Source organism: Protopterus annectens, chromosome 7.part0, assembly GCF_019279795.1.
Source record: "Protopterus annectens isolate FY-2018-M chromosome 7.part0, PAN1.0, whole genome shotgun sequence".
In the NCBI taxonomy this organism is placed as follows: Eukaryota; Metazoa; Chordata; order Ceratodontiformes; family Protopteridae; genus Protopterus; species Protopterus annectens.
The window spans coordinates 324,155,062-324,165,786 of record NC_056739.1 but is presented as its reverse complement, the minus strand read 5'-3'; positions in this window follow the sequence as shown (position 1 = coordinate 324,165,786).

Sequence of the window (10,725 nt, the reverse complement as noted above, 5' to 3'; positions counted from 1 at the left end):
GGAGATGACATTGCTGGTATTATCAAGAACGAGTGCCACATACACACACACACTTTAAATCCTGGGAACTTAACTTTCATAATGAGAACATTTCGTCGGATTACTGGGAACGAGTCTCACACACTCGATCACAAACGCAGAAAACACACATGCAATGTTGTAAATCAGGTGAACTTTGGGAATAAGAACACCTTTTGTAATCATAACTGTCAACTGTCCAAAGTTGTGGTTTTCTGTCAAATCATTGAGGATTGAAGTCACTAGATAATGACAGACATTTGTGTTTCAGGGTTCATACGTATCCTTCTGAAAATGCACAGCAACGCAAATATTTTATTCTACCAATATTCTGAGTTTATAAAAGCAACATTTACAATTTCTCCCTATTTTCGGCCCTTTGCCTCCCCATTATTTTGGGCTTTGTCCAGATTTCTTCTGCTAACAAGTTGACAGGTATGCAGAGAGGATTGATAACACTAAACACCACTGTTAAATATAGGCATTTTATTGTTTCTGGGATGCATGCTAGTACAAACCTAATTGTCCTGAACGTTTTTAAAGTGGATGATAGCAAAAATGAAAATGCATTCTTAATTTTTGAGTTTTTCCAGTAGTAATTTGAGCTTTGTAACTCTTTTCTGAATGAGTAAAGTGAAAGAACTGTGATACATTATGCAGATTGCTAAATATATCAAATAAATACATTTTGTGGCAACATTTGTGTTTCACGACGACTGCTGCCCCATTAATGGAAAAGTACCAAAAATCCTACAAAAGACTAAAATATGGTTACTTTCTTTCCCAGGAGCTCTACAATTGCTATGAATAGCTTAAAACAAGTTCTCAGAGAAATGCATATGACTGTCATTCAGAAAAAAAAATGCAAGCACTCCAGAAGTTATACAAGATGTCTGAGACTTATATTGTTGGCATTGTATCTCAATGGATGAGAAAGACAAAATGATTTCCTTGTGTCTATCATTACTCACTTAAAGGGAACTTGAAATGGATTCTGGGAAGAAGGCAAGATAGTACTTAAACAAGTTCATGTTAATATGGCAGGCTCTGTGTTGGACATTTTCTGGAAAAACTCATTACAATTTTATAAGAAGCACCTAAAGTGACTCTGATGCATTAAAATCGCTCAGAAAACAGACACAATACAAAATCACACATTTTTGAGGTCCAGGATTGAGGTTTCCTTTAATTATGTAGTCATTTACTCAGATCACTAATGCTATTCAGTACCTATGACTTGTGGCCTCTAATACATCAACTTCTTTAAAAATAGCTCTGTGAACTTATGCAGCATTTGTCTGTGAATCTCAGCATCACTGTCTCTCTTCTCTGTCAAAGTAACAGGTTTTTCCCAGCTGTCTTGCATCACAAAGTACAAAAACCTTTGAATTTCTGGATCTCTTATTTTAAAGTGTAGGCAGCCATGTAACTTTAGGTGACTACTGTAATATAGTTGGAGACTGGCATAATGGTTAACATGTTTGCCTTACAGACACAAGGTGCAGGGTTTGAGTCTCACCTGGGGTAATCGGCTAAGCTTAAAATGGCCCACAAGGGCAGGTAGCCTAGTATTAATCTATGAACCTATACAGGCGTCTGCTTTCATATTAGATTCCTTTACTGATGCTTATGATCATTTTTCAGAGTCCTGAGGAAAGAAAAAGTTGCACATACATTGTGTTAGGCATGCATAAAACTAAGTAGATATTAAAGCAGTTCAGGAGAACAATATACAATGTTTTCTATAGGATATGGTGTAGAGAATATATCAAAGCAATTCACAAGAGCAATGCAGATTTTTACAGGATAAGCTTGTAGAGAGCTATAATCCAAAAAGGGAAAAAGTAGATAGTTACAATGGAGTTTTAAGTACAGTTATTTTGTGTGCCATTTGTATTGTTTGCATGTGAGGGGATCACAGAATAGTTAAAACGTATTTCAGTAGTCACAGAAAGAAGGGTTGTTGGATATATATATAAGGGTAGTGAATATGATTATCTTAGAGAGAAGGATTATGTAGTGTCATAGGAAAATAGAAAGATAATGGAGGTATGTTATATCAGGTTTGTATTCATTGTTTTGTGCTATTTTGGATAGGTAGGCATTGGTGTACTTTCAGGTAATGGTGGAACAGTGCTGGTTTCCACTTAGTTATTGCTTGAACTTTATTAAGAACACTTTTGTGTTGCATTCATTTTTAATATTAGAAGGTTAGCTCTACTGACACACAACAATTGCCTCTTGTGTGATTTAGTGATACATCATTGATATTGACCTGCTGACCTAAGGGTAAAGGGGTTGGATCTTTGGATGACGATCACAGTGAGGTAGATATTTTTGGGGGGGTTAAAAGGGGTGGGATGTAGGAGTTTTAGTTATTGCAGCAGTATTGTATAGCTGAGTTTAAGCCATACTATTTTTTGTGGTGATTAGCAATAATGAGTTCTGTGTTGTATGTTTGCAACAAATCTGGTAGCATTATTATAACAACATTCTAGTTTGACAAATACTGTTTTTTATAGGTTTGTCAGCACTGTGGATGCATATGGTAAGGATGGCAAAAGGTGATATGGTAGGGAGGGTCTATATCAGATAAACGAAAGTTTACCTTAGCAAACACTCTAATTGAAAATCCCGGACCTCAAACTCACTATTGTGGGGAGCTGCGTCCCCCACACCCCCCTCTAAATATATATACCAACTCCGAGATTGCACTACATTGAGGAAAGGGCAAATATTCCAGTCTTCACTGTACCACGATTTTACATAAAGCATATCGAGGTCTGGGATTTTCAATTATTAGAGCCTTCGCTAAGGTAAACTTTCGTTTATGTAATATAAATCTAGTAGGCAGGACAATGTGTGGAAATTTATATTTTATCCTGTAAAGAATTCCTAGTTTCCTTTTTGCTGTCCTACATGCACCTCACCATCAACTGCCACATACTGTCCCAGTGCCTCTCCTCATTCATTAGATCAACCAGACCCACCTTAGCCTCCCCAGACTCATCCTGACCTGCATCAGGGGCCGGAGAGGAGAGTGAGTATGCTGGTGGATGGTGCAGTGTCATACTGCTGCCAGGTAGTGTGCCATAACCACCTGTTCAATCCCACAGCAGCACTGCAAACTGCAAGTGCTGTCATTGGGAGGTGCATGCATGCTTCCATGCATATGCAACCTCCCAACAAGGCATCATATTTCTTTTGCAGAATGGAGCTTGTCAGGCCCTTAATGCTATTGCAGTGAGCCTAGGCTGCCTCCCTCCCCTGTGGTCCCTCCATTGCCTATATGACTAATCAAACCCAGGTCATCTGGAGTACAGTAAGGACTTTATTTTATTTATATATATATATATATATATATATATATATATATATATATATATATATATATATATATATATATATTCATAGGTAGGTACTAGGCTATCGGCCCAAGGGCCTAAGTAAGCCTAGCCAACAAGATTCCCTGGCTTACGCCACCCAAGAAAGTTATTTTCCTGTGCCCCTGTTGAGCAGAGCCACAGAAGTGATCCCTGGGGTGTATTTCCTATTTCCCATCCACTTATCAAGATTTTTCTTGAAGAATGCTAATGAGGAACTTTGCTTGACATAGATGGGTAGCTTGTTCTAGAGTATGGGAAGTCTACGGGACAGGTATCTATACCTCCAGCATGTCCTGTTTATTGTGGTGACAAGGTTTAGGTCCCTAGAGCACGCAGCTCGGAGGGATTGGGATTTCTTTAGGTATAGCATGTCCAACAGCTCTGGGTTTGACATAGCTTTATATGTTAGACAGAGATCAGCTCGGAGTAGGCAATATGCTATGGAGTTTTTTGAGACTGTCAGTGTAGGGCATCTGTTTGAGGCCAGTAATCCTCTTTGTGAGGTACTTCTGTGGCCTTTTCAGCTGCTGCAGATGTCTTGTGAGGTACATTCCAAAAGGGGCATTGTACTCTATAATAGGTCTAATGAGTGTCGAGGAGAGGGGAACAATGACCTCTTTTTTCCTAGATGAGAACCCTTTTGTGATGAGGTGTGCCATGTAGAAGGATTTCCTGACTTCTGTGGCAATGTGATTATCAAAGGAGAGACTATTGTCCTCCTGTTTCCCAGGTCTCTTATCACACATTCAGCATTAAGTAGACTGCCTCCTATGTGGTAGTTCATGGGTACAGAGTTTTTATCAAAGGGGATGACAATACACTTTTTAGCATTAAGCTTGAGGCCATGGCTCTGAAACCAGGCATCTGTCTCAGTGAGGCCCTTCTGTAGGATGTCCACATCATTTGGGGACTCAGCTATGGCTCCTAGTTTGCAGTCATCTGCGAACTTCATTAGCCAAAGGCCTTCTGTGTTAGCCTGTACTTCAGAGAAGTAGATACCAAACAGGAGATGTCCCAGGACTGAACACTGTGGTACTCCACTTGTCACTGGTTTTAAGTCAGATTTGGAGTCTGCAACTTTTACAGTGTGGGTTCTGTCAGTGAGCTGATTGACAACCCATCTTGTGACGTAGGGATTTATACCTAGTTTAGTGAGTTTAGCTATAATTCCAGAATGGGGAATGGTGTCGAAAGCCTTGGCGAAGTCAAGATAGGCTGTGTGAACCACCTTACCCTCATCTACAGCTTTGGTGACTACCTCAAAGAACTCAGATTCAGGAGGCATGATCTGCCTTTCACAAACCCGAACTTGGTGGGGTCCAGAGTTTGGAGGTTACCAATGTCTTTGTTTATGAGTTCCATGATGATATGTTCCATGGCCTTACAGACCAGGCTCATCAGGCTAATAGGGCAATAGTTCTCGGGATCAGTAGTGGCTCCCCCTTTGTGGAGTGGGATAACTGTTGCTGTGTGCCATTCAGTGGGCACAAAGCCTGATGTGAGACTATGATTGAACATGGTGCTTAGGTGGGGAGCCAGTTCGTTCTGAAGTTCATGTAAACCGCAGCCTGGGATGTTGTCCGGTCCCATGGATGCTGTGTTTTTGGCTTTAGAGAGTGCAGCTTTTACCTGCGTGGTTGTGATTACAGGGACTCTGCATTTTTCCTGTATAGATATGGGCGCTTTAGGGGGTGAGAGGGGGTAAAGTTAGCACTGAACCTATCTGCCAGGACAATGGCAATATCAGTTGGTTCTGTAATTTTCATGCCATTGTGCTGTAACTCAGAGCAGATCTGGGTGTTGCCATTGTGATTCTTGACATAGCTATAAAATGCTTTGTGGTTGTCCCTAGAATCAGTGATGATTTTGTTTTCGTAGCTAGCTTTGGAGGATCTTATAAGGGATCTCAGCTTCTTACTGAGGCTGACCAGGGAACTCTTCTTGGGATTTTACTCTCTTTTTGCAACAGTTTCTTCCTTCTGTTGTAGAGTTTGTTTATGGCAGGGGACCACCAGATTGGCTTCCTTTTTTTGGAGGATAGCGTCTTGGTTCTGTTTGGGATAGCACGATCCATGCACTCGTGTAAGTGCTTATAGAGTGCATTTGTGTAGGATTCAGCAGTTGTAACTGTATTGTCCATCTGCATGGGTGTCATGAAGTTCGACACTTCTGTCTTAAGAAGCAAGAAGTTGGCTTTGGAGAAATTTTTTGCCATGATTTCCTTAATGGGAGGTGGGGGCAGGATGTGAATATCTAGGGTGATTAGCTTATAGTCAGATCTGACCAATGAGGAGTTGACTTCAGGTGTGGAACACCGGTCACTCATGTTGGTAATGACTAGGTCTAGGATATTGTTGCCCCTGGTGGGGGTGTGGATAAGTTGATCCAGGGCATTGGAATTTATGAATTCCAGAAAGCGTTGAGCGAAGGAGTTGCTGCATGAGTAGTTTTCCCAGTTAATGGTGGGGTAGTTGAAATTGCCCATTATTAGGGTGTTGGTTGAACCCTAATATTTTCCAGTATATCAAGAAAAGAGGAGTGGGAATCCTGGGGCATGGTGGGGGATCGCTAGCAAGCTACAACTTGGATTGCGGTCTTGCCCAGAGTTAGTTGCAGTTGGATAATCTCGGATGCATTATGCTGAGCAACTAGCCTGGAGGGTGACAATATATATATATATATATATATATATATATATATATATATATATATATATATATATATATATATATATATATATATATATATATATATATATATATATATATATATATATATATATATATATATATATATATAGATATATATATATATATATATATATATATATATATATATATATATATATATATATATATATATATATATATATATATATATATATTTTTTTTTTTTTTAACCAGGGTAGCGCACTAACCATTATTGACTAATTTCAGGCTCAGGCTGGGTGAAATACAAAACATTTCACAAACCAAAAATATAGAAACGTAAGCAGTAAACAAGTTGTTCAGACTAATTATATAGAAAAAAACTGTGTATATATATATATATATATATATATATATATATATATATATATATACATACATATATATATATATATATATATATATATATATATATATATATATATATATATATATATATATATATATATATATACATACACACACACACATTCTAGTGAAGAGGCACAGTACAATGTATAATCAAGCAGAGTGTAATGTACAGTATATACTTTAGTTTTTAAAGTGGGTCAGTCTTCAGTGATTCTGAGAGAGGAAAAAAAACTCTGAAAGGAGCTAGGTAAAGTGTTATGTCCTGCATTGAAGGAGGAGCATTTGGCTTGCTTTTTGAGTTGGATTCTGAATTTGGAATGTGTCAATTTCCTTAATATTCATAGAGAGAATCTGAAAAAAAGTAGGTGCCTTAGAGGAGAAAGTCTGTATGGTTTTGCGGAATTTGGTTTTAGGGGTGATGAGAGTTGGTATGGTTTGTAGTAGAGTCTCAGTTGTATGAGGAGGTTTTTTCATGATGTCTAGCTGTAAAGGGAATAAATATGTAGACTTGGAGTAGTTTATAGAGTTGGGATCCTAAAAGCAGGTTAGATCTTTGTTTTGTGGGTAGTCATTTGATTTTGTCTAGGATGATACAGTGATACTCACAGAGAACTGAGTCTGTAATAGATCGGCAGATGCTGTTAGAGAAAGCTTGGAGTGTGGCAATGTTTTACTTGGTAGCAGAATATTAAAATTAAGAAAAGACTGCTTTGCCACTGGCTGCTCGGGCTGCTTCTGATTGATAAGAAGGAGATCTTTTTGGCTCAGAAGAGGAGGGAATTTATTTAGGCTCTCACTTGTCCATGTTTAAATGGAAGTTTAGTGACTGATCACGCCATAGTCCTAGATATTTGAAGGTGGAGGTTGTCTTATTGTAATGGCTGTGCAGGTCAAAGATAGTTAAAAAGTTAGGTGCTCGGTGAATTTTCTGTAGAGTACCAAAAAGCATAGTTTGGGTCTAGGTGGGGTTGAGTAGTTTGCGGTTTATGAGCCATTAGTGGAGCACATGTAAGTTCAACTGTAGCTAGCATTGAATTTTGGTGTGAGAGTGACCTGTTCAGTAAATGACCATGTCATCAGCATAGGATAAGTGAGAGATGGGAGAGGCCCCAAGGAAGTTTGTTAATGAATATGGAGAAGAGGAGTTGGGAGAGAATTGGGTCTTCTGGTATAACTTTGGTAACAGGTGCAGCTTCTGATTGAGAAGATCCTATTTACCTCTAAATTGTTTGTCGGTGTGGACATTTTTAAACTAGGGAGCAGCGATTGGATTGATGCCAATTTCAATGAATCTGTTTTGGAGAAGGTAGTGGTCAGTTGAGAGCAAATGGTTTTGTTGGGTCTATAAAGAGGCCACTGATAAGGAGGTCACTATCAGAGTTTAGCAGAATGCCATCAGTTAGGTACCAAAGTGCTGTCATAGTACTTCCACCTTGTCAGAATCCAGGTTTGGAGGACAGCAGATGATACTGCTGGATATAGAGGGAGACTTGAATGTAGACTGTCATTTCAAGAAGTTTGGCCATAATTGGAAGATGGATACTGGATGGAAGTGAGAGGTATCTTTCGGTTTGTTTGCTTTGAAAGAGGTTTAATTAGAGCAGTTTTCCAAATCTGTGGCATGATGTTTTGTGGGAGGCATCAATTATATATGTGGGTGAGAAGAAGACATAGATGCTCTCTTAAGTGATGTATGAACCTGGGGTTTATGTTATCAGATCCAGGAGGGGTGTCATTCGAATTTTTTTTCAAACAGAATAGAGACAACTTTGAGACATATGCATTTGAAGTGGTAGCGGGAGATGAATGGTGGTGGGGTGGACAGTGCACAGTCTGTGGGAGGTGTGGAATTTATTGATAGGGGACTGATAAAATCTTTAACCAAATCTTCTAGATAAACCTTTGCTGTACCAGATTGAATGGTGTTTGTAGACAGGATATCAAGTAGACATTTTCTTCTTGTTAAGTAGGTTAATCTCTTTCCAAAAGTGTTTGAAGGAATGTAAGAGGGTAGTTTGTTTGTTTGTTTGAGGATTTCATGTAGAGGATTTATCCCTTCTCCATGGGGCTTAAGCATTCCGAGTTTCTGTTTTGTTTCACATAATACATAGTATATGTTCATGTCAAATTTTAGATGCTCTTTAATAATGCCCAGCAGATTAGTGTCTCCTGCTGTCTCTATAATTGTACTGTTAAGGACTGCAATGTTGAAATCCAGAATTTGATGTGGTGTATGTGTGTTTGAGAAGAGAATTTGCTTTGTTTTTCAGAATTCAGTAAAACAGAGTTTTCAAGGCATTGCTCTTACCGAGAAAAAATACTGGGTGGTTTTAAGTGGCTTATTATTTGAATTTTGACAGAAGTGTTGAGCCATCTGCTCTGCGTAGTAGTGTAGCCATGAGGATCACTGTACATGTCATTTATGAATATATTAAATAGCAGTTTATTACAGATCCCACTGGCATGCTGACAGTTATTGGGAGGTGCATTAAGGTGGAGTTTGCTACCTAACTGCCTGTGTTCTTTTGGGACACATAGCTGGAGAAACAAAGGGTATCTTGTTTACCTTATATGTTTGAAGGAATAGTTGGTGAAAAATTGCACTGAATTCTTAGAACAAATCTAAAAATATAGCTGAGACCAGTGTGTCTGGGTTTAGCATTGTGTTTTGTATTTTACAGGAATTTATGAACAGCTGTGTTTGTTCTTTGGTTTTGTTTAAAACCATGTTGGGTTTCATACAGGTTATTGTTGGTTAGAAAATGTAGGAGTTGTTGTTGATATATTTTTACAAAATTTCGGAGAGTATGGATATAGCAGTAGTTTCATAGATCTCCAGACATCCTGCCCTTATGAAGGAGTGCAATGTAAGATTATTTCTATTACTTAAGGACATTTTTTTTTATTGCTGGACCTGTTTATGCAGAAAAAGACTGGCAAATGGATGGATTCAGCACAGGTGGTCATATAGACTACTGCAGTAGTGCCAGAAGCTAAGGTTGTGGGTATCACATTTTGTAGAATGTTTTTGATTTGGGTTATGATGACTGTCTAAAAACCATATATGACAAACTGGTTTATGGTTTCAATTATTGTAACAGAGCAGTGTTGCTGGAATGTTGCAAATGGGCTGTCTATGAAGTACTTAGTGAAAGAGCAGGACATATTTTTGTGTGTATCATACGGGTTTGGGGAGAGTGCATTTTCTTTTTGTTGTTTTCTTTGGTTATTGACAAGGTGCCAAAAGATCTTAAGATTTGTTTTGTGATTAGTTTAAAGTTTGGTTTTGGTGTAGTAGGCTAGTTTTTCTTTTCAGTTCATTTTTTAAATGGTTTTGGGCAATTTGTATTAAGTTTCAATAGTTGGGTTGTCTTTCCAATTTTTCCATGCTTTCTCTCTCACTGTCATTTGTACTGCATTATTTAGATTAAGCAAGGGAGCAGTTTTTTTCATTAATTTTCTTTTTATGTATAGGAGCAAATAAGCTGAGTTTAAGGAATGCTTCTTTAAACAAGTTAATCGCATGATCTCGGAGAAGGTATTTAAGTGGAGACTGCTAATTTATTGTTGAAGTATTCAGCTTCAAGACCCAGGTATAGTGGGGTGACTTCGCTACTGCAGTTTCTTTCTAGAAAACAAATGTGGGACTATAACCCCTTAGTATAACAGGTAGCATTTCAAAAGAGAATGCATTATATGAATTAATGGGTAATATCCAACCAAGTATAGAATGCTTGCATGTTTTTTGCTTGAGTCTAGTGGCTTAGGATATTTGTTGTTGTAGTCCTAATAAGTTAATGGATGTCTGTTGACTGTATGTGGAGGCATTGCAGATGTACATTCTATATTGACATCTCCTAATAATAGTTGAGAGTGCCTAATGTCATTCATGAGGTGTGTGATAAGATTCAGTCTTGTACTGCAGTATTTTGTTAATCTGAATTTCTGGAAATGCAGAGAGCTGTGACAGGAAGCATCTGATATTTGTTTAGATTTATATGGCATATAAGTATCTCTGCTGAGGAAGAATCTGATAGGTCATTCGTGTTTAAGAGTTATGTGGATTTTGTTTTAGTAGGTAATGGTTCTCTGCCAGCTATTTTATGTAGGTTAACCTGGAGGCAAGATATGTTCATCTTTTGTTTAGGCGTTTAACCAGATTTCATTATTGTACAGCACATCAGGATTATTTTTGTCTATCCAGCTGTGCAGTTCTGTGATTTTGTCGCAGATACTTCTAATGTTGATAGGTAAATTGAAAG